Below are 24,775 nucleotides of genomic sequence, written 5' to 3'. Positions count from 1 at the left end.
AGTATAAGTTACCGGTAAGAACATGAAGAATGCGGTTGGGATCTCTCACAGGGCTGGCATAGATGAGATGGGCCAAATGGTGCTGTGTGGAACAACGTGCTGGTGATTCTTCAAGGCGGATAAGAACAGACAGCATCATCTGAATTTCCAGATTGTGGAAATGCCAACTCTTTCACCCAAACCCGCAGTAGACACTTGCTCAGTTAAATAGTTGGATCATTAGCCTTGTTATTTTGACAGCATATTGCTACCCAGTATTTTATTTGCATTCAGTGTGCTCTGCCCTCTCAATTTAGCACTGTTAATATTAACACGAACATAACTGCCATTGTTGCCCACCTGTAACTTATTCCCGAATGAACATTCACACTCCGTCAGTTGGTTTCTCTACTGTTGCATTTTTATATTTGTTAGTTATCGTGCCAATGAGACACTGAATTAGTGATGTAGACAACAACTGAGCCAATAATAGTATTCTATTTTCAGAGGAATGTATGAGGCTGTTCTTGGAATGTATGAGGCTGTTAAATTCAATGGTCTGGTTAAATGTGTATCAGGGACCATTCATTGAGGCCTGGTCTCTCTCAATACACTCAAAATGCATCACTGCTGGCAATGTACATTTTAGGTGAAGCTGCTGATGTAGGTGAAAGTTAATATGTACTCATCAACTCTTCAATTTGTTGAAAGTGCAGATTGTTTTTGGGGCTTTTACGTTGTTTTTGCTGAGGAATGTATGTCACCAGTTAGACTTCAAATGCTGCCAAGGGACCCTTTGTCTGACTGGGTTTCAAAGATAAGTTTGATGTCTCATTTGAAAGTTAAGTTCGCCAAAATTATTGTCCCCCTCATTCCACTAAAAAGATCATGCAAGGCTAGTAGTTAGAAATCAGAGTATCTGGCAACTGATTTTCCTAATAAACATGCCACAACGCTGTTTTTTTTCCACATGCTTCTATCCAAAAATGCATTTTTCTTGTAAATGTCCTGCTTGTGGGAAATAGGACTAGGTATTTGCAAAAGGCCATTCTCAACATAGTCACAATTTTCAGGCATCATTTGCATTCAATGGCACCATCAATGTGCAAACTTTCATGTTATATCTTTATTGGTAAAAATTGGAGCAATGATATGCAATTTATTACTAACTCCCAGTAAAATCACTACTGGTACTAAAGTGCACAGTGGATAGGCAAGAAGATGTGAATGAAAGGGTCCCAACTGGGTGTGTTGCTGTCTGCCAGTCCCCGCCTGAATTTCCAATGCTGCTGCTATTTGTTACATCGTGGTTGGGGATGTTGGTGTTACACCTGGATGTGCTGCTAGCTGTTTCTGAGTAATGAGCCTCCCAGTTCCATGGAGCCATTCACATGCTGATTGTAAAGACAGCTGCAGAGATGAGGTGGGATGAGGGGAGGATGATTTAATTACACTCAACACTTCACCCAGCCCACACCACTCTGTGGTAGCCTTTCATGATGCCCTGTGTGTGGCTGCTTCCACGAGGAGAATTCTTTAAGACGGTGATCTGGTGATTTGTTCTTTTAAATAATTTTTTCCCCCAATTGCATGATCTTCTTTAGAGCCCTCCAGCTGGGTGTCGGGGCTTAGTGAAGGTGCCATCCAAATGTTTGACATTTGTGGAGTGGAACTGAGATCCATGATTATCATGATGAAGTACCAAACCTTAGCATGATGATCAGTTCCATCTCCAAGCAACTTCCATGTGATCGAGAGGCTAATCAGAGGGAGGAGACAGTTGAAAAAGCAATGGAAAAAAGCAACTGACGCAGAGAGAGAAGGTCTCATGCTACTCCGAGGACATCAAGAGCCGATTGGCAACCTTGCGAAAAGCAGAGAACTTGAGGAAACTTCGCAAGAAGAAAGAACACACAAGAACACGGTTCTACAAAGACCCTTTCAAGTTCATCAAAGACCTCTTCGCAAAGGAAAAAAGTGGAACTTTGAAAACATCAAAGCGGGAATTGGAGGAACACCTGGAAAAGGCCCACCAAGACACGAAAAGGCATGAGCAGTTAGTCATCCCACATGACATCCCGCCTATTCAACCACCTGAATTCAACCTGGACACCAGCCCTCCAAGATGGAAAGAGGTAGAGAACACTGTCCGGCGAGCAAGAGCAGCATCAGCTCCGGGGCCAAACGGAGTACCATACAAGCTCTACAAGAACGCACCGGATGTGTTACGCTTTCTATGGAAGCTCATGAGGGTGGTGTGGAAGAAGCAAACAATACCTAAGGCGTGGCGAAGGGCCGGCGGCGTGCTAATACCTAAAGAAAAGGATGCGTCAGACATCAGCCAATTCCGGCCAATATGTCTCCTCAACGTCGAGGGAAAAATCTTTTTCAGCATTGTATCACAAAGGCTGTCCACCTATCTGGTAACAAACAAGTACATTGATACATCTGTACAGAAAGCAGGAATTCCAGGATTTTCGGGCTGCTTGGAGCATACAAGCATGATCTGGCACCAGATCCAAGCAGCTAAGAAGGACAAGAGAGACCTACATGTGATCTTCCTCGATTTGGCCAATGCACTTGGTTCAGTTCCCCATGAACTCCTTTGGGAATCTTTTGCCTTTTTCCATGTACCAGAGCTCATCACCACACTGGTCAAGAGCTATTTCCAAGACCTGCAGCTGTGCTTCACAACAGCTGACTTCAGTACAACATGGCAGCACTTGGAAGTAGGCATCATGGCAGGCTGCACAGTCTCACCCTTGGCCTTTACAATGGCCATGGAAGTCATCATCAGGGCCTCAAAATGGGCGGTGAACGAACCAGGGCTGGGCTCCGTCTGCCACCCATCAGGGCATACATGGACGACATGACAACACTAACCACTACTGCAGCATGCACCAAGCGGCTACTTGGAAAGCTGCAGGAGAACATCAAGTGGGCCCGAATGAAAATCAAACCAAGTAAATCTTGAAGCATCTCCATAGTCAAGGGGGTGCTCAGAGACACAAGGTTCTGTATCGGTGACGACCCAATACCAACAGTGTCTGAGCAGCCAGTTAAAAGCCTGGGCAGATGGTACAACGCAAGTCTCAAGGACAAAGAGCAGGTGCAACAACTAAGGCAAGAAATTGTCAACGGCCTGGAGAACATCAATCAGACCCTACTGCCTGGGAAACTGAAGCTCTTGTGCCTACAGTTTGGACTCCTTCCTCGGACAATGTGGCCACTGACCGTTTATGAAGCCCCAATAACAACTGTGGAGAAGATGGAGCGAACCATAACTTCATACGCGAAGAAATCGCTCGGGGTCCCACGATGTCTAACTAACATCAGCCTATATGGCAAAGGGGTCCTGGAACTACCTCTCACTAGTCTAACAGAGGAATACAAGTGTTCTAAAGTAAGACTCCAGATGACACTGAGGGACTCTAGAGACAAGACCATCAGTGCTGTTGCGCCGCCCCTAGTAACTGGCCGGAAGTGGACACCATCTGATGCAGTACAGCAAGCTTCATCAGCCCTGAGACACAAAGACATCGTGGGGCAAGTCCAGCAGGGAAGAGGAGGCTTTGGCCTTACGACAAGTAAACCAACTTGGCGAAAGGCCACAACATCAGAGCGGAGGACATTGGTGGTCGAGGAGGTGCGGCGACAGGAGGAGGCCGCAAGAAGTGCAAAGGCGGTCTCTCTTGCCAAACAGGGGCAATGGATGCAGTGGGAAGGTGTGGAGCGGAGGAGGATCAGCTGGAAAGAACTATGGGAAATGGAAGCAAGCAAGATCAGCTTCATCATCAGAGCGACTTATGACGTGCTTCCATCACCAAAGAACCTCCATCAGTGGTACGGCGAGGATCCAACCTGTGCCCTCTGCCCAACTCCAGCGACCCTCAAACACTTCATGGTAGGCTGCAAGACCAGCCTCACGCAAGGGAGATACACGTGGCGGCATAATCAGGTACTAAAAAGCCTGGCATCAGCCCTTGAGAACAGGCGGTGTGCGACCAACTCCTTGCCTCCGAGAGCAAGCAACCCCCTCCCCCTAAGGGCAACAACCTTTGTCCGAGAAGGACAGAAAACATCTAAACATCCTTCCACCAGATCAGAAGAAGGAAACCTATGCAGGGCCCGCGACTGGAGGATGCTGGCGGACATCGGCCGACAACTAATTTTTCCACCTGAAATTGCTTCCACCAACCTCAGGCCAGACTTGGTGTTCTGGTCCCCTTCACAGAAGACTGCTTACATCATAGAGCTCACAGTTCCATGGGAGAACTCCGTTGAGGAGGCCTATGAGCGTAAGAAGCTGCGCTACGCAGAGCTTGCAGCAGAGGCAACGCAGCGTGGCTGGAACACCAAAGTCTATCCAGTTGAAGTGGGATGCAGAGGATTTGTTGCATCATCTACCATCAGACTGCTGAAGGAGCTTAGGAATCCACTGTCAGGCTCTGCGGAAGACCATAAGATCACTCTCAGAGGCGGCTGAAAGAAGCAGCCGGTGGATTTGGCTCAAGCGGAAAGACCCATGCTGGTCCCCAAGTACTTCAGGGTGAATCTTTGGGACGGTTTGACACGGGACACGCGCTGAGGGCTGATCATCCTGCAGCGGGCCGCCCTTGTGGAGGGTGTATAGTGTTAAAAGGCCGAAACACCCAGTGATGCAAGGGTACACTACTGATGATGTGTCCTGTGCCCAACTGTCCTGAAGGTTACCCAGGCCAAGATATACGTATCCCCCCCCCCCCCGCCCCCCACCGATGTTGAGCGTCTACCACTCTCAACAATCAACGCATGTCGTGAAATGCTCCCCACCTATTGGCACAAGGGACTTCTTAACATCTTGTCCTGTGTATTTGATTCTTCTTTTCCCCCAATTGCATGATGATCTTTAGAGCCCTCCAACTGGGTGTCGGGGCTTAGTGAAGGTGCCATCCAAATGTTTGACATTTGTGGAGTGGAACTGAGATCCATGATTATCATGACGAAGTACCAAACCTTAGCATGATGATCAGTTCCAACTCCAAGCAACTTCCATGTGATCGTTGGAATGTTTATAAGATCATGTGATAAGAGCAGGATTTGGCCATTTGGCCCATCAACTCTACTCTGCTATTCAATCATCTCTGATCTATCTCTCCCCCCTAACCCCATGCTCCTGCCCCATAACCTCTGACACCTGTACTAATCAAGTGAACCATGGAAGCAGTACATGGATTCAGGAGTGACATAGAGGTTCTTTCAAAACTGGAGTATCAACCTCTAATAATAGTTTATCTATCGAAGGATGATGCGTACAAATTAGCCAGAAAAAGCAGCATACCGGAGGACTGGGAGAAATTCAGAGACCAGCAGAGGAGGACAAAGGGCTCAATTAGGAAAGGAAAAATAGATTATGAAATAAAACTGACAGGGAACATAAAAACTGACTGCAAAAGTTTTTATAGATATGTGAAAAGAAAGAGATTAGTTAAAACAAATGTAGGTCCCTTGCAGTCAGAAACAGGTGAGTTGATTATGGGGAACAAGGATATGGCGGACCAATTGAATAACTACTTTGGTTCCGTCTTCACTAAGGAAGACATAAATAATCTGCCGGAAATAGCAGGGGACCGCGGGTCAAAGGAGTTGGAGGAATTGAGTGAAATCCAGGTTAGCCGGGAAGTGGTGTTGGGTAAATTGAATGGATTAAAGGCCGATAAATCCCCAGGGCCAGATAGGCTGCATCCCAGAGTACTTAAGGAAGTAGCTCCAGAAATAGTGGATGCATTAGTAATAATCTTTCAAAACTCTTTAGATTCTGGAGTAGTTCCTGAGGATTGGCGGGTAGCAAACGTAACCTCACTTTTTAAGAAGGGAGGGAGAGAGAAAACGGGGAATTACAGACCAGTTAGTCTAACATCGGTAGTGGGGAAACTACTAGAGTCAGTTATTAAAGATGGGATAGCAGCACATTTGGAAAGTGGTGAAATCATTGGACAAAGTCAGCATGGATTTACAAAAGGTAAATCATGTCTGACGAATCTTATAGAATTTTTCGAGGATGTAACTAGTAGCGTGGATAGGGGAGAACCAGTGGATGTGGTGTATCTGGACTTCCAGAAGGCTTTCGACAAGGTCCCACATAAGAGATTAGTTTACAAACTTAAAGCACACGGCATTGGGGGTTCAGTATTGATGTGGATAGAGAACTGGCTGGCAAACAGGAAGCAAAGAGTAGGAGTAAACGGGTCCTTTTCACAATGGCAGGCAGTGACTAGTGGGGTACCGCAAGGCTCAGTGCTGGGACCCCAGCTATTTACAATATATATTAATGATCTGGATGAGGGAATTGAAGGCAATATCTCCAAGTTTGCGGATGACACTAAGCTGCGGGGCAGTGTTAGCTGTGAGGAGGATGCTAGGAGACTGCAAGGTGACTTGGATAGGCTGGGTGAGTGGGCAAATGTTTGGCAGATGCAGTATAATGTGGATAAATGTGAGGTTATCCATTTTGGTGGCAAAAACAGGAAAGCAGACTATTATCTAAATGGTGGCCGACTAGGAAAAGGGGAGATGCAGCGAGACCTGGGTGTCATGGTACACCAGTCATTGAAAGTGGGCATGCAGGTGCAGCAGGCAGTGAAGAAAGCGAATGGTATGTTAGCTTTCATAGCAAAAGGATTTGAGTATAGGAGCAGGGCGGTTCTACTGCAGTTGTACAGGGTCTTGGTGAGACCACACCTGGAGTATTGCGTACAGTTTTGGTCTCCAAATCTGAGGAAGGACATTATTGCCATAGAGGGAGTGCAGAAAAGGTTCACCAGACTGATCCCTGGGATGTCAGGACTGTCTTATGAAGAAAGACTGGATAGACTTGGTTTATACTCTCTAGAATTTAGGAGATTGAGAGGGGATCTTATAGAAACTTACAAAATTCTTAAGGGGTTGGACAGGCTAGATGCAGGAAGATTGCTCCCGATGTTGGGGAAGTCCAGGACAAGGGGTCACAGCTTAAGGATAAGGGGGAAATCCTTTAAAACCGAGATGAGAAGAACTTTTTTCACACAGAGAGTGGTGAATCTCTGGAACTCCCTGCCACAGAGGGTAGTCGAGGCCAGTTCATTGGCTATATTTAAGAGGGTTAGATGTGGCCCTTGTGGCTAAGGGGATCAGAGGGTATGGAGAGAAGGCAGGTACGGGATACTGAGTTGGATGATCAGCCATGATCATATTGAATGGCGGTGCAGGCTCGAAGGGCCGAATGGCCTACTCCTGCACCTAATTTCTATGTTTCTATGTTTCTATCTCCTAAAGTTTCAAAGATTTACCCTCAGTTAATTTGGCAGTGGCTGTTATGTAACTTTAATGAATGTTTAGCATTGATTTTGTTCTGATACCATATTGTGTATGTTATGATTTATGACCAATATATTGCTACAAACGTTCTAAAAGGAATATTTAGCAATGGGGACTATGTATAAATTGCTATGCATATTACTTGTTAGGAGGATCCTAGATGTGATTCTTGTATACATAATGATATACCTCGTCATTGTTATTCCTTCTCTTGAATGTGTAACTAGTTTACTAAATATCAGTGAGGAATAGTTGGCAAGCAGCAGTTGCTATATTTGAGATGTATATTTCATATTACATGTGTTGAATTTTAAAGATGTCTGTGTTTCGCATCAAAGAGCTCAGGCTAGGAACTTGAATAAAACCTGCTTGGCTTGTAAAATTATTCGAACCATTATGTAACAAAATGTCCCAAGGCATTTCTTGGATGCATCATCAAAGAAAATTAAATTCTATTATGTTTCGTGACTAAAATGTAATCAACAGAGAGAGATTTAAAGGGGGCCTCCGGAAGGAACACCGGTGATTTGGGGAGGCAGCAGAAGGCACTTTACCTGAATTTCAAGAGAGAATTAGATTTAGCTCTTAGGACTAAAGGAATCAAAGGATATGGGGAAAAAGCAGGAACAGGGTACTGATTTTAGATGATTAGCCATGATCATATTGAATGGCGGTGCTGGGTCAAATGGCCTACTCCTGCACCTATTTTTCTATGTTTCTAACTGCAGTGGTAAAAATCAGGCATCCGTACAATACTGTGACTACTGGTCACAACCTCACCAAATCCAATGCCGACGCAGTCAATCAAATTGTCAAACAACAATAGTTTTTCCAGAAATAAACTGATGGCCTGTTGGTGAATGTCTGTATGATTATACAGTGAAATTGTAGAGTGCCTGACCACAGGACATCTATTTCTTACACCTACCAATGCAAAGTGCACAGATCACTGTAAATGCACTCTGGAGCCTTCTCCAGGTAATTGGAAGGGCAATTTTCTGCCAATCGTTTCACACAGTGGGCTTGATTTGGCCAATCGAATTGGAAATCGGGCCTAGATAAAAGAGCAGAGGAGGAGCTGCAGGAGCTAGGAATGTTTTGTCTTGGTGTTTGTTAAGATATCTTGAGAATGCTGACTTGCATTGGATCCACTCACGAGCCATCATCAATAAATATAGATTGAATTTGCAATTAGTTTGTCCACCCACCAATGTTTTTTAATTACCGGCTGCCACTGCAAAGAAACTGTAATTGGAAGGGCAAGGAGATTAGGGGAATTGGTAGTGGGGACGGGGTTGATGCGGTGGTGGTGGGGGAAGCTCTAGAGGTGTAAGCTGTTATGGGGGTAGGTAACAGTGAAGCTATTGGAATATCATATAATGCTTTGAATTGGTCTACGTCTTTTCATATACAGGCATTTCATGATTTATACAGGGGTTGCATTCTTGAAAAGCAGCGCATAATTCAAAAATGTGTAAGTGAAGTCCCTGTCCCACTTTCCCGAGTTACTCACGAATTCTCCCGATTTTTCCCCTTGATTCAAACTCGGAGAATGTCCGTAGGAGTCCGTAGATATTTCGTAGCGGTTCGTAATGCCAGCCGTAGGTATTCGGAGCATCAGGTAAGTTGGGGCGTTTTTTCAACATGTTGAAAAATGTCCACGAGTAAAAATAATAGCCCGAGTACCTACGGCTGGCTATTACCGTGAGCGGTGACTAGAGAATAGATGATTTAAGGCCTGCAGAAAAGAGTTTTGTTTTGTTTATGTTTCAAACTCCTTAATTAAGAGCATTGCTTGAACTGAATAATACATAATGCATGGCATTTGCAAAGGGTCAGTCATTCAAATATGAAAATGAGAACAGGAGAAGTCCACTTGGACCTCAAGCCTGCCCTGCCATTTAATGTAACCGTGGCTGTAAATTCCCATAGACCTCAATACTTCTTCATTAAATACTATGGTGTATCCTCACAACCCTCTAAGCAGAGAGTATCAGAAAATGAATCTATATGCCGTTCACTTCTAAATGACAGGCTCTTAATCTTGTAATCAAGTTCCCTTGATGGAGATTCTCCCACTGGAGAAAACATCGCCACATCTACCCTGTTATGTCCCCTTGGGGTCTTGTATGTTTCAATAAGGTCACCCGCATTCTGCTAAACTTCAAAGAATCTAATATATTTTGCTGCTTGTTTGTGATAGCACAACCCTCTCATCACAGGAATTGGCCTTGTGAATCTCACTCGGACTGCCTCCAATGCCATTTGTAATTTTTCTTGAACAAGAGGACCAAAACTGTACACAGTACTCCAGGTGTTGCTTCACCAATACCCTGAATGATAGTAATGTTAGTTCCTTATGTCTGTTGCAATAAAGAGCAATATGTAATTTGCCTTCCGAACCACTTTTTGCACCTCCCTGCTAAATCATTGTGATTTGTGCACAAAGACAACTTGATCCCTCTGCCCTTTGCTCATCTGCAATTCTTCTCCACTTGGGTTTTTGAATTTCCCTTAGAGGTGTATGACCAGGCATCGTTCCCACATTAAACTTCCTTTGTCAGGTTTTCACCAACTCACTCAAACTATTGAACCTGTTGCAGAATTTAAATGTGTTCGCCACATGAGCTTCCACCTATTTTTCTGTCAAATCTGGATGGATACTTTACAATCTTTCACCCTCCAAGTTATTAACAATAAATTATAAATAATTGAGGGCCAATAACTGACACATGGTTATGTCCTTCCAGCCTGCCTGTTTATTTCTCACTGTATTACATGAGATAATCAATCTTCAATACAAGCTTATGCACTTCCCCTCTAATGCTAGGAGTTCTAATATCATACACCACCTTTTCAAGTGACATAGTCATACAGTGTGGAAACAGGTACTTCGGCCCAACTTGCCCACACCAGTCAACATGTTCCAGCTGCACCAGTCCCACCTGCCTGCGTTTGACCCATATCCCTCCAAACCTGTCCTACCCATGTACCTGCCTAGCTGTTTCTTAAATGTTGGTATAGACCCAGCATCAACTACCCCCCATGGCAGTTCATTCCATACACCCACCACCCTTTGTGTAAAAAAAAAAGTTACCCCTCAGATTCCTATTAAATCCTTTCCCCTTCACCTTAAATCTATGTCCTCTGGTCCTCGATTCACCTACTCTGGGCTTATACATAGAAACATAGAAAATAGGTGCAGGAGTAGGCCATTCGGCCCTTCAAGCCTGCACCGCCATTCAATATGATCATGGCTGATCATCCAACTCAGTATCCTGTACCTGCCCTCTCTCCATACCCCCTGATCTCTTTAGCCACAAGGGCCACATCTAACTCCCTCTTAAATATAGCCAATGAACTGGCCTCAACTACCTTCTGTGGCAGGGAGTACATTAGCAGATTCCTTCCGAAAATCCAAATACAATCTACTGGTTCTCCTCTGTCAACTCAATGTTTTGGGAATCTATTTTTCGTCGACTTTGTTATGACAAATCACCTCCAGCATAACATTTTTAAATCAAGGTCTTTATTGGTTTCCATGGAAATGATTTGGTCAGACACATTTTACACAACCACATTATACAATATCATATATTCAATACTACAACCACGGTATACAATGCAGCATACATACATTTACAATGTTCAAACAAGGAATTATTCATTGCACTTATAACAGTGAGTTTTGCACTCCTCTTTCCAAATACATGGAAGTTAGGTTTATATTAGGAAGTCACTTCATTTTCATACACAACATGTAAAAACTCTACACGATAACAACTGAATACAATATCTCAACAGTCTATACGAATCAGCCGCAAACACGGTGTTTTTTTTGCTTTTAAATTTTTTTTTAAACAAGCATGAATTGGCAGGATTGCTGGCATGTGTGAAACACACCCAGTGGCTGTTTAAATAATCTGAATGAGATTTACACGCTATACAATTATTTACAAGAAAGAAACGGGTATCATTTTCAGCAGTCAATCAACTGCATTCAAATGTTTAATCTTGAATAAAATGGAGGCTGCACTAACTGAAAATTCATTTTATTGGGGGAAAGGGCTAAAACAGGGATTGGCCAGGCAACAAAAAAGGAGGAACTGGGGAAACTAAATTATCCTACTTGGGGAGCAATGATCTATAGTCCATATCTCCCACCTCTCAGGGTATACTTGGAGCTCCCATGGGTACAGGCACTGGAGCTGAGAGAGAGAAAATTTATCAGATGAAAGAGGAAGATTAGAATGTAAAGCATCAGGTAAAAACAGAGTGGAGAGTTAGGGGTATTCAGTTCTTCAGGAGTTCTCATCAAATACTGATTTGAAATTTGAGGGAACCAAATGGAGCATTCAAATAAGCAAGATACCAACATTAGACACTTCAATATTTTACAGCACAAGCAGGAACTTTTTATTCTTTTTCTTTTACATTTATTGACATTGATCCCTCGCTGGTGTATAGTTCCCCGAGCAGGTGCTATTCTTTCACACTCCAGCCAGTCTTTATTCATAGACTGAGAACAGGTTATCAGACTGTTGGATTAAGAGCGCGGGAGGGAAAGATGTGATCGAAGCTCTTAAAATTTCCATACACATTAATTTTACAGTGTATGATTAGATGTGAGAACTTAGCAAAATTATTCTCTGCTTGGCTCACGATGCCTGGACCTATCGTGGTTTCTTTATTAACACCCTGAGATCAGTCTCGAGTTTTAATTGCTCCCCATCTTAATCCATTCGGTTATCTGGGGCTGTCTCTTAAATATAATTATTGGGCCTAATAGGTTCTAAATATCATTCATTTCCCCCTCCTCTAACAATTCACTTTCACTGAGAATTCAGTGCGATGCCTCCCCTTGGAAATGTGGTTTACTAATGAATGAGGACAACAGATGAGCTGCGAGATGAGATAGTAACTTGACTGATAAACTAGTGATTGCAAAATGATTGAAGTTTTTATAAAGCTGAGTGATAATTTGATGTCAGTGACAAATTTGTTTGATTTTTATACTGTGGCCAGTGTACTTGTGCTGTTCGTATAAAGGACATGCATTGCATGTGTTCCATCTGCAGTCCTCAATTTCATATTAAATGTGTACACTTTTCACGTTAAGTGAATATTTGCTTGGTGATGAACCTGAGTCATGTTTGAAATCCAAATGAATGTTCAAAGACTACACAAATGTAATTAAGAATCTGCATGATTAATAGAATTATTTGTAAACATCTCCTGACATGTACTGCAGTCAGTTTACATTTTGAATCATTGTGCACTTGAAGTATCACTTTACGTGCATGTGTCTGAACAAAATATATATTAATTCTGCTTTAGATATTGACTGTGCGTACTCTTGTTTTGTAATTCAACCTGGCCAGTGTACAATGTTCCACATGGCTGAGTCTAGGGACTATGCTGATTACTAATGCGCAGTACATGGAATCTGCAGGGTATATTCCAATACTGTCACACTAATTTTGACTACCTAATGGCTATTTTGGTATTCGCATAGCTCAGTTATGTTCTTTAATGGTGACAGTCCAGTAATTCAGCATTAGAGCACCAACATATCTTTTTGTAATGGCTGTGGGTGTTATAGGCAAGGCCAGCATTTAATGCCCATCACTAATTACTTGACAGTGAGTGTAACCCTTTATATACTATGCAGGCCCCTAGATGAAAGAACTCCATATGTGTTTAAAAACCTGAGGAACAGCCTGTTTCATGGAGATGATAGTTTTGCCTCAACTGTTTGTCTATTATGTCCATCTCTACTGAATGTTTGCATGGCCTCACTGTGTTATCACCCTTACTTGAGATGCCAATCATGAGAGCTTTAAATTAATTTAAGTATTAATTTCCCTTCCAATACTAATACTAATTTTTCCACATTTTACAAATGATGATTTTTCCAATGTTGAAGTTTCATTTTCCGTACTGGGGTTTTCTTTTGAATGAAGTGGCATGAAAACATCAGGCCATGAGTGGCTTGAGAAAGATTGAATGAAATTCACTCTTCTGCATCTGTGAGGTGAGAACGCTAACTCTCATGGGTGGTGGCAGTGGTTTACAGACATCATCTGTTTTCTTCATTCACAACTACCACAATGAGAGGAAGTAATCTTTGATTGCACATCCCCGGAAATCATCTACAATCTAAATGCGTTAAACTTATCAACAATAAATCTTTTATAGCTTTTAAAATATACACTTTCATATAGATTCACAACTAATTTTATGTACATTTTTAATGCTGGATATTCTGAAATTAGATTTGATTATTTTTACAGAACCAAGGCATTTCTCTTTATTTATAATCTGTGTATACGCTGCCAAATAAAGTCATGGGAGTAGCAGTTTGATAAAGCAATGTTACTGCATCTCTCAAAACAATACTGCCATCTGATTACAATTTGTCCTCTGATTCTTACTGAATATACGATTAAATGAGAATAATAATGTCGGCTGACATTAAAAAAAAAAAAATTTTGAGAGATGATTATTGATGCAGTTACATACATTGGTGCATACTAACAGGTTAATGACAGAATATGGATGATAATAGATACTGGTTATACTATAATCAAAGGTGTTTATGGGGAAGGAACAGTAGGCAACAAAGCCAACCAGCCTAGAAAGAATGGCACCTACAAGAATCTTTGCAAAAAAATGGATAATTATGGCTCTGCTGTTGACTTGAGGGGCTTGTGATGGAATCAAATGGGTCAACTGGAATAAACATACCCACGATCAAAATTATTTTCTGGGTTTCAGCTAGCGATATGGTAGAAATATGAGGCTGATAGTCTAAGGCATAAGCAAAATGTAAAGTAGCTGGTGGTAGATAGATCTGAACCTCAGATGATCAATGATGACTATGTTTTAAAATCGGAACTCCAGCAGTTGAATTGATTATATTGATATTGGGTGTGTGGGAAGAATTTATAATCTCACTTTTTTCAAGATAGATTACCATAGTACCAAGGGTAATATTACAGAGAAGGAAATAAAGTAGGCATATTGCAAGGGGTTAAGAAACAAAGAAATTCCTTTTGGATTCAAATGCAAAACTTTTGGATTCAACATTTTTAACACAAACAGTTTGACCTTCCAAAGCTCAATGGTAAGAAAATAATCAATATTCTCCAACCTACTGTCATGAGGTCATATTAAACCATAATGCAGCTTTCTCTGGTCAAGATTTCTATGTTTAGCATTTGTTTTAGAAGACATAATGGAAAGATGCTTAAGTACTTCTGAATTGGGAATTGCCATTCCAGAAACAGTGAGCTAGATGAGCTGAGAGGGTAGGAATCCCTCTTTGGATACCTTGAATAGAACTAGCGTGCTCAAGGACTGGGAATTCCCATGGGTGACCAGGTAGGTCTCTCCAAGTATAGAATTTCCTTAGTTATGGCTTGCCAATAGCAAGTGCATACAATATATTTAATATGGGCAACACTAACAACTGCAATACTAAATGGAAGGCAAGCACTGAATCAGCAAGTCATGCTCTGCAGACAGACATGCACACTACTAACTCACTGCTTTAATGTGGCTATGCCTTTGGCAACTGATCCTGTCAATTGTTCAGCAACACCCCACTTTTGACAGGTTATGCCAATCAATGAGTTACAGTTACAAACATTGCTTCTCAATATCAATATCATTTTAATTTACGCCATATGTAACATTAAATTCAGTATTAAATATTAACACAGTTTTCTTATCATTGCATAGAAAATCTGAATTGGTAATTGTTTTCCTTCATCTTATTCTGATGAATGGAAGCCCAAATGAATTGCACATTACCATAAATGCAGGGCAGAGGCATGCTTTCTCCTCCACATTTGTGCTCTTGTCAGCCTACCACTGACCTATTGCTTCTAATAGTACCATCCCTCCTTTTCTACCCAATACAAATCCAGTACTGTGTAGCGATGAGGAAAAAAAAATGCAGGTTGTCCGAAAGAGAGAAACAAAAGTCTTTTGAGGTATACAAAATTGGAATGATTAAGGCGATTTCAAAATAGCATACATTAAAATACAGGCAAGCATGTTAATGTAAAAACATTGCGTGGAATACATCTATAGCAATGTAATGAAATAGCTTGTGATAACTGCATGGCATGTCTGTCCACAATGTCAATCCAGATGTCGCCAGTGACGTGATTACTTTTTAACACTTTTGGTTTGTGTGACCAGTGTTTGTGTTTCACAATCATTGAACAGTGCTAGGTCCTGGGTAAGGGGCTGAGTACTGGCATTCTTTTCCAGAATGCCTCTGGGTCCACAGAGTTGTGCACGTATCGCTACACTTGCCCATCTCAAAGAATTAGCTGGAAAATGAACAAAAGAGTGGAATGTTTGGGGAAAATGGAGCTTTTGCTCCCAGCCCTAAAAAAGGTAGTAAGTTCACCTCAAGGAATTCTAGTCTATGAATACAGTAAAACCTATGAAGATCAAAAGCTCAAGAGAGAGAAACTGGACTCTGTGCATGCTGCCTGTCCCTCCAGGGTCCAAGAAAAGAGGGCACTGAGCAAGCCCAGGCATAAGGAATCCCAAATTCTGCAAACATCGTTTGGAGGTTAAATAATTCCAAATATTCATCATGAGGCAGAAGGCATCTCCAAACCATCACTGAAAGTTGTCAGTGATAGCCAATAGCTCAGTTCTCAAGGCCTGAATGCTTCACTTTTAAAATTCCACCAAACAAGCAGTTTGAACTTGGTCAAATGTTGGCTTCCAAATTTTCTTTCTGTGCCCATGTGTAAAGTTATCCTGAGAACCAAAGACATCAGATTCTCGAAAAAGCTTCTTCAGCCAACCTGCAAAATACATAAGGCACAGCCAACCTTGTTTAAAGTCTCAGCAAATTATGACGTTTCTTCTCAGACGCGTTTTCCTCTTCACATTGCATAGACAGACACTGACGAGCTTTGTCCTACTATTTCCACTATGGGACAATCCTAAAGAGAGCAAAAAAGATATTTTAATAAGAAAACTTTTTAAATACAGCATTCATCAATTAAATAATACAAATGCAGTTTGTATTATGATTTATATTATAATAATATTAATGCAGTTAAAATATGCAGCTTCAGTCATAAAATTAAAAGTCATAATAATGACCTCGTATAAATAACTTATTGCGATACATAATTGCTTTCTCACACTCTCTCATGCACCAGGTTAGAGATGATTGAGGTATTGAGATGGTTCTTGCAAATATTCATAAAATCATGCAGAAGGTGTGTAATCACTGCAAATATTATTGTTAATTAAACAACATGGAAAGTAAGGCCAAGGCAACATTGTGTAAACTGAAGAGAGCAAACTTAATACAAGTCACAGAAAAATCAAAATTAATTAAGTGGGAAGTTTGTTGATAGACAGTTTGGAACAAAAATAATCTTAACATGCGTAAATGCCAAGAGCAAGCAAACTACGGACCAGATAATTAACTGTTATCTAAACAATCAAAACATAAAATAAATACGGCCAAAGTGGGAGGGGAAAACTTATATGGAAAAATGTGAAATTACTCTGAGAATGTCATTTAAAGCATGACATTGCTTTGGTGCTAAAGCAGAGGCGCCAATAGTTACAGTACACAACATTATCAATATAAAACTTTCGGATTTGGAGAACTCAACTTTTATTTGTTTACCAATTTGATTACAACTACTTGGTTATGCTGAAGCTAAGTCTCATAGTCATTCGGAACATTATTTAATTTGATTGTAACATCGGGAAAACAGCAAGGAGGGTTAAATTTTATCTTGCACGATAAAGCAAAATTCTCACAGAAAAATTATTTTTATTACAGTAAATAAACTAGATCTGGGTTGCTAGTTGATTCAGCTGAACAGGACTTCTTGAAAATAACCAGTTAATCGCAGGAAGCTACAAGACTGTAGCCTTTGTGTTAATGAGTTTGGAGATAATGGATTTTGACAGGAAAGGATAATGGATTTTGACAGTAAGGGCTAACTCTCGAGTAGCCTCCACGATTGTCGACAGGGTAAATAGGGGCCTCAGCAATGACAAGGACCTGAGACAAAGAGTCAAGAGTGTTTTATTGTCATATGTCCCAGATAGAACAATGAAATTCTTACTTGCTGCAGCACAACAAATAATACAACAAAAACTCAGGGAAAACAAGGACAAACAATAACAGTGCAATAATAGTAGTCTAGTGTAGTTCATAGCTTATGCAGTTGTAGTGTTTAATAGCCTATGGCTGTAGGGAAGCGGTTCCTGAACCTGGACGTTACAGTTCTCAGGCTCCTGTACCTTCTTCCCGATGGCAGTGGTGAGATGAGTGTGTAGGATAATGTATAGGAAGGAACTGCAGATGCTGGTTAAACCGAAGAAAGTCACAAAATACTGAAGTAACTCAGCGGGACAGGTGATGTTTTGGGTCGAGACCCCTCTTCAGACCGATCTGAAGGTCTGAAGAAGGGTCTCGGCACAAAACGTCACCCATTCCTTCTCTCCAGAGATGCTGCCTGTCCCACTGAGTTACTCCAGCATTTTGTGTCTATCTGCGGCACAAAGATATAATATGTAGTATCAAAATCCTGGAGGTGGGGCTGTGCAATGAAATATACCTGATACCTCAGTTAAATGCAGGTCATAGTATAATTAATTAATGGGTTGTGATTATGTTCCTCTGGAGCAATGTGTTAGTTGAAAATGAGAGGCATTATTTTAGTCCAATACTATGGTATCCAAGGTCATTGTTTTGACAATGAGGCTATCAGACCATGACCAGAGGCAAGGGTCTTCCAGGCAATGAGAAGATCATGCAGGGAAGGTGATATCAGGAGCAACTAATTAAGTGCTTTCTCATCTTGGGTTGAACCTAAGTTTAAGAATAAGGGGTAGGCCATTTCGAACGGAGATAAGGAAAATCTTTTACACCCAGAGAGTTGTGAATCTGTGAGGCCAATTCTCTGGATGCTTTCAAGAGAGAGTTGGATAGAGCTCTTAAAGATAGCGGAGTCAAGGTACTGATTGTGGATGATCAGCCATGATCACATTGAATGGAGGTGCTGGCTCGAAGGGCCGAATGGCCTACTCCTGCACCTATTGTCCATTGTCTATTGTCAAACATCGATGCCATGGTGGAAATGCGGCACATTGCAAAATGTGCATTTAAAAAAAAAGTTGTACCTTATCCAATTGGTGAAATAGTGTGTGGACAAGCAGGTAATTGAATACTTCCTTGCTTAGCCCATATATAGGGATGTGCAAATTATTATTTTGCTTGCACAATACCATAACGTAGAATCCAGCTCTAATAATTGGTGGTTAAGTTACTGGATCATTGAATAGGAATTATGATTTCAAATCTCAGGTAGCTGGGAAATTTTAATAAATCTGTAATGAAAACCTGATATCAGTAATAAACAGATTTATTGATATAAAAGACACTTCTGGTTCACAAAAGAGCTTTGGGGAAGAAAAAAATAGAGTGCCTCTTGGCAAATCAGGGATGGCAGGGTAGAAAAAGAGACAGAACTAGTGATTCTTTGGCTATGATGGATATTTAAAAAAGCTGTTCCCTATTCATTACACCACCACACCTTATCTCCATCCCTTACTACCACATATTCGTGTTTCTGAGGCTCACTTCACAGTTATTGAACTAACTGTAGAACAGTATCACAGAGTGATTCAAAATCATTTGTCTATTGTACTTATGGTGGTTCTTTGAAAGAACAATCCAATTGGTATACATGGTAAATGGTAGGGAATTGAAGAATGTAGGTGAACAGAGGGATCTGGGAATAACTGTGCACAGTTCCCTGAAAGTGGAATCTCATGTAGATAGGGTGGTAAAGAAAGCTTTGGTGTGCTGGCCTTTATAAATCAGAGCATTGAGTATAGAAGTTGGGATGTAATGTTAAAATTGTACAAGGCATTGGTGAGGCCAATTCTGGAGTATGGTGTACAATTTTGGTCGCCTAATTATAGGAAGGATGTCAACAAAATAGAGAGAGTACAGAGGAGATTTACTAGAATGTTGCCTGGGTTTCAGCAACTAAGTTACAGAGAAAGGTTGAACAAGTTAGGGCTTTATTCTTTGGAGCGCAGAAGGTTAAGGGGGGACTTGATAGAGGTTTTTAAAATGATGAGAGGGATAGACAGAGTTGACGTGGAAAAGCTTTTCCCACTGAGAGTAGGGAAGATTCAAACAAGGGGACATGACTTGAGAATTAAGGGACTGAAGTTTAGGGGTAACATGAGGGGGAACTTCTTTACTCAGAGTGGTAGCTGTGTGGAATGAGCTTCCAGTGAAGGTGGTGGAGGCAGGTTCGTTTTTATCATTTAAAAATAAACTGGATAGTTATATGGATGGGAAAGGAATGGAGGGTTATGGTCTGAGCGCAGGTATATGGGACTAGGGGAGATTATGTGTTCGGCACGGACTAGAAGGGTCGAGATGGCCTGTTTCCGTGCTGTAATTGTTATATGGTTATATGGTTAATTGGACCCTGCTCTTCATGCATTGAACCATAGTGCGAGGCAGCTTGGAAACAGGTCATTTGGCCCAACCTGACTATTCCGACCAAGTTGCCATTCCAACCAAGTGTGCAGTTCCATTTGCCTGCATTTGGTCCATATCCCCCAAAGCCCTTGCTAACTCTATATCTGTCCAAATGTCTTTTCAAAGTTATAATTGTATCCACTTCTATAGCTCCCTCTGGCAGCCTGTTCCAGATCGTGAGTAAAAAGGCTTCCCCTGAGATACCTCGTAAATCTCTCCCCCTCACATAAATCTGCGCGCTCTAGTTTTAGAATCACAGCTGGTGAATATGGAAAATGATGTCAAATGTAGGATTTTCAGCTTCCCGTGAAATCGGCAGAATCAATGCAGATGAGGAATCAAACAAGGTTCTTGTTATAAAGTAACAATGTATTCTATTGAGGCATTGGGAAGGGGAAATTGAATTATGTTTGCCTGATATTGTTGCCCTCCTTGTAGTAGAAGTCGCAGGTTTTAGAGGGTCTATCCAAAAATATTCGATGAACTGCTGCTATAAATCCTGCACACACAGGAATCATTTGATGGTAATGCAGCGATTATTTAAGGTTAATAGGATACAAGACAAGAGGACCCTTGCTCGTCGCGGATGGAAAACAAATCGATGAATCACTCGCTCTAGAATACGCAGCCTACAAACTGCTCTTATAGCTGCAGCACTTAACTACTTTGTCCAGTTAAGTTTTTGATCAGTGGAAACACTTTTACTGCCCCAACTGCCCATAGGCATTTGATGGTACAGGATTCCATGGTTTAATGGCGTGTAACACCAAATGGAGGTGGTTAGTAGGATGCTAGTTTTAACAATCCTAATTTAAAAAATCAGATTCTTGTTCTAAGCTGCACATCTGTGGACCAGCTTTCCCCTTTGCCTTAACAGTTGTGCTCGAGGAGGTGGCAGCCAAGGTCCCCTACCCATTTGTTTCTAAGTCTTATATATTTCACTTTATTTTGAACCGTTGTCACTCTTGTCGTCTTTTCCTGAGGAATGGACATCACTTGCCACTTGTGAACACAAGTACACAAGAATAAAAACAGGAGTAGGCCATCAGGCCTTTCAATCCTGCCCCAATATTCAATACGATTATGACTGATCTGTCCTGGCCTCAACTCCTCTCTATGTCAGTTCCTCATAATTGTTAATTCCTCAATCTTTCAATTTTTTACTATCTTCACATTTTAAATATGTCGAATGATCTGACATGCATCCCCATTGGGGACAGAGAATTCCAAAGATTCACTACCATTTAAGAGAAGATATTTCTGTACATCTCATTTTAAAATTACTGGCCTGTTATTTTCTGATATTTCTGATCTGGTATATTTGAGTAAGGTTACCCCTCATTCTTCTAAAAGCCAAGACGTACAGATCCAAACTATCTAGTCTTTCCTCGTAGGACAATCTTCTCATCCTAGAGATTAGGCTGGTAAATCACCTTTGCACTGCCTCTAAAGCTACTCTACTTTTTTTAGATAACAGAACAGAACCTGTGACCAAAATTTCCAGATGCTTCAACAACACCCTGTACAGTTGTAAAAACCCTCCCTATTTTTAAACTCCAATTCCTTTGCAAAAAAGGCCAATATGTCATCATAATCTGCCTGCTAATGTTTTGTGATTTGTGCACTAGAACATCTAGATCCCTCTGGAGCAATGTGTTAACACCTATCCATAGACCTTCTCTCTCTCCTCCATTAGGGACCCCTGCATTCCTTCCAGGTAAGACAGAGGTTCACATGCACCCCATCTACTGCACCCAGTGTTCCCAATGTGGCCTTGTCTACATCGGCAAGACCAGGTGTAGATTTGGTGACCGTTTCGTCGAACACTTGCGTTCGGTCTGCCAAGGCCTACTGGATCTCCTGGTTGCTAACCATTTTAACTCCTCTTCTCATTCCCATACTAACCCTCTTTTCTGCATTTCGTTGTCTCTGTACTGTACACTGACAATGACAATTAAAGTTGAATCTGAATCTGATCTGAATCTTTTCCTGGGCCTCCTCCGTTGCCAGAGTGAGGCCATGTGCAAACTGGAGGAACAGAACCTCATTCTGCTTGGGTAGCTTACAACCCAACGGCAGGAACATTGAATGCTCCTATTTTAGGAAACTTAAATCCCCCTCCCCTCCTTCCGTTTCTCCATGACTTATCTTTTAGAACCCAATCTTAATTAGGTTTGCTATTATTTAGCTTTTCTAAATGATTAATTATTTTCTCTTTGATTATTGATTCTAACATCTTGTCAACACTAGATGTTAAACAAAGTGGATTGCAGTTTACCCGCTGCCTTTCCTCTGTGTGTGTGTGTGTGTGTGTGTGCGCGCGCGTTCGTGTTCATTCCGGCTTGCGGTTTCATCGCTGACAGTCGATCCAGCTCGAGCTTTTCCAGGTGAGCGTCCTCGAGCTTGAAGGTCGAAGACAGTCACTGTAAAGTCGTGTCAGTGAGATAGGCCCTTAACAATCACAAACATCATGAGAATGGTGTCCGCCTAGAAATATTTCCTCTCTGAATCCCACTAACCAGTTTAACTGGGCTACTTGAATAGTTGATCAAAGGTTGTTTGGAACTTGAGGGGTGCATCCATCTCACCTCAAGAATTAAACCCAATTGTTAAGATTTGGATGAAGGCTGTAGTGGGTTATGATTTGGGTTTTATCTGGCAGAATCCAAAACGAGCTTTGGAGAGCAAGTTATTGGTAATGCACTCTTTGATAACACTGCCAATGACTTCTTCCAATTTTTGCGTGATAAGTGAGTGGTCTGATGAGGTAGTGACTGGGTAAGTTGTACTGTGTGCATTGTTCGTACAACAGAAACCCATTTTCATATCATTTTATGCTATAATTGCGGGCAAATTTTGTGCAACGGAATGAATCATTTCAATTAATTCAGAATCTAGCCTTGCAGGATGAGATTTCCTTCCTCCTCCATTTCATTTCAGTTCTGTCAGTGACATGAGCATTGTTCTTGTTTCTCTCAGTCTCCAACAGCTGAGATATTTGTAATGTGCTAGTGGGTGCAATCAATGTAGTGAGGAGCTCAACTGAGTCATTATCAAGTCTACACCTTCACCCACTCAGCACCTACTCTGATAAACAGTTTTCACACTGATGATGTGATGAAAAACAACAGTGATGCTTGCAGAGAAGCTCTATACTGAGTTTCATAAATCATGTAACACCCCCCCCTGAGGTCAGTGTTATTTCCAGTTCCCCCACAAAGAGAGAAATATCACTGATTTTCACCTGATGGAATACCAACAACTAACAATAGAACCAAGGAACCTTTGCCATTTATTTGGACCATTTATTTTTCATTTACATTACTATGTTAATAGAAGTTAATCTTCCCCCGAGTCTGATAACTGGAATGTGTTAAATTGATCAGGAACAACGATGATACAAGCTTTAATGTGAAAACGGGGTACATTTTTCGATTGATTAAATTAAAATCAGAAAATTCTGGCTTGCCATCTTCTGGAATGCCATTGATAATGTGAAGCCAGATAAATAGCCAGCTTGTTATCGTCCACATCACAAGATTAGAAATTGTTCAGCCAGAGCTGAACACACTTCTCGGCATCTGCATACAATGACTAGCCAGCTAATGAGAGTAAAACATATATTTTCTGTCATAATTGAAGTTTTCCTCACCATTCAGAAACTGGATTAGAGAAAATATGTACCTTCAGTTGCTTGCACTGAACATATATAGACACAAGCAGCTGAGTATAAAAACAATAGGTAGATATAGATAGGCTGAAGGTACAGAGTCTTTTTCCCATGGTAGGGGGATCAAGAACTCGAGGGCATCGGTTTAAAGTGAGATGAAAGATTTGATAGCAATCTGAGGGGCAACTTTTTCACACAATGTGTGGTAGTTATAAGTAAATGAGGTGGCAGAGGAAGAAGTTGAGGCAGGTACTGTAACAACATTTAAATGACGTTTGGACAAGTTCATGGATAGGAAAGGTTTAATCGTTTCCCCCGCCACGTGGACAAATGGGACTTGTTTAAAGGAGCATTTTTGTCGGCATAGATGAGATGGGCCGAAGGGCCTGTTTCCATTGCAGTATGGCTCCATGTACTATTTCTCTTCCAAACTTCAGTGTCTTTGCCATCATATTACACTTGAATTGGGAAAACAACTAAGGTGAGATTCCAACAGAAAACCAGGTCACACAACATCTGTGGAAAGAAGTCAATGCCTCAGGTCCGGGATCCTTTTTGGTTGACAGATATTAACTGACCCCGCTGAATGTTTCCAGCATTTTCTGCTTTTGTTTCAACTTTTCAGATTTTCATCGAGGGTAAATTCTACCTCGGTTTCTTTATCTCATGGAGTTGTCTCCTTCATTATTTTCAATTACTCCATAGTGTTTAACATGTCTGAATAACCTTTAAATCCTTTTTGCTTCCATCTGTAAAACACGTTGCACTGAGCAAACCTTTGGTCACCGCACTTTGTTTTATCATATCATATAAACTCTGATCTTGGATGTGTGTGTGTGTGGGTGTGAGTGTGTCTTTTCATATGTGATTCACATCTCGAAAACCCGACGCGGTAACGGTGAAATGTTTACATATTTCGGCAGAGATTTACCTCACGATTTCAAAAATCCCCTCATCTGTAAATTTGATTATTTCCCGTTTTCTTTACTAAAATTGTTCACCAAACTGACATTTTTGAAATCTAATTGTTGAAGCGAGCTGGATGACGTCTCAATGGCTCCTCTCGCTCACAGCAGCCCTTCCAGCCGCACTCACCCCCCCCCGGCACTGGATTAAAGCAGCTGACTAGTTACCCGGTTTCCCGACAGAACCCGAGATGTTACGTTAACCCCCCCCGGCTCGCAGTTAGTTTTTCACCTCGCTACTCGCTGTCGACTAGCACTCGCCCGGCC

At 41.5% G+C, this 24,775-nt stretch overlaps 1 protein-coding gene across 1 annotated transcript in view; it reads right to left on the bottom strand.

The window, feature by feature from the left end:
* Nucleotides 1–10,823: 10,823 nt before the first annotated feature.
* The window catches only part of bsn (bassoon presynaptic cytomatrix protein), a 322,179-nt gene continuing 308,227 nt past the window's right edge, over nucleotides 10,824–24,775 (bottom strand). Inside the window, exon 14 of the mRNA XM_033036746.1 lies at nucleotides 10,824–16,286. The gene's annotated coding sequence lies outside the window, so the exon portion shown is untranslated. The remainder of the gene's footprint in view (nucleotides 16,287–24,775) is intronic.

Source organism: Amblyraja radiata, chromosome 18, assembly GCF_010909765.2.
Source record: "Amblyraja radiata isolate CabotCenter1 chromosome 18, sAmbRad1.1.pri, whole genome shotgun sequence".
Classification (NCBI taxonomy): Eukaryota; Metazoa; Chordata; class Chondrichthyes; order Rajiformes; family Rajidae; genus Amblyraja; species Amblyraja radiata.
This window is presented reverse-complemented; position numbering and strand designations above follow the sequence as displayed.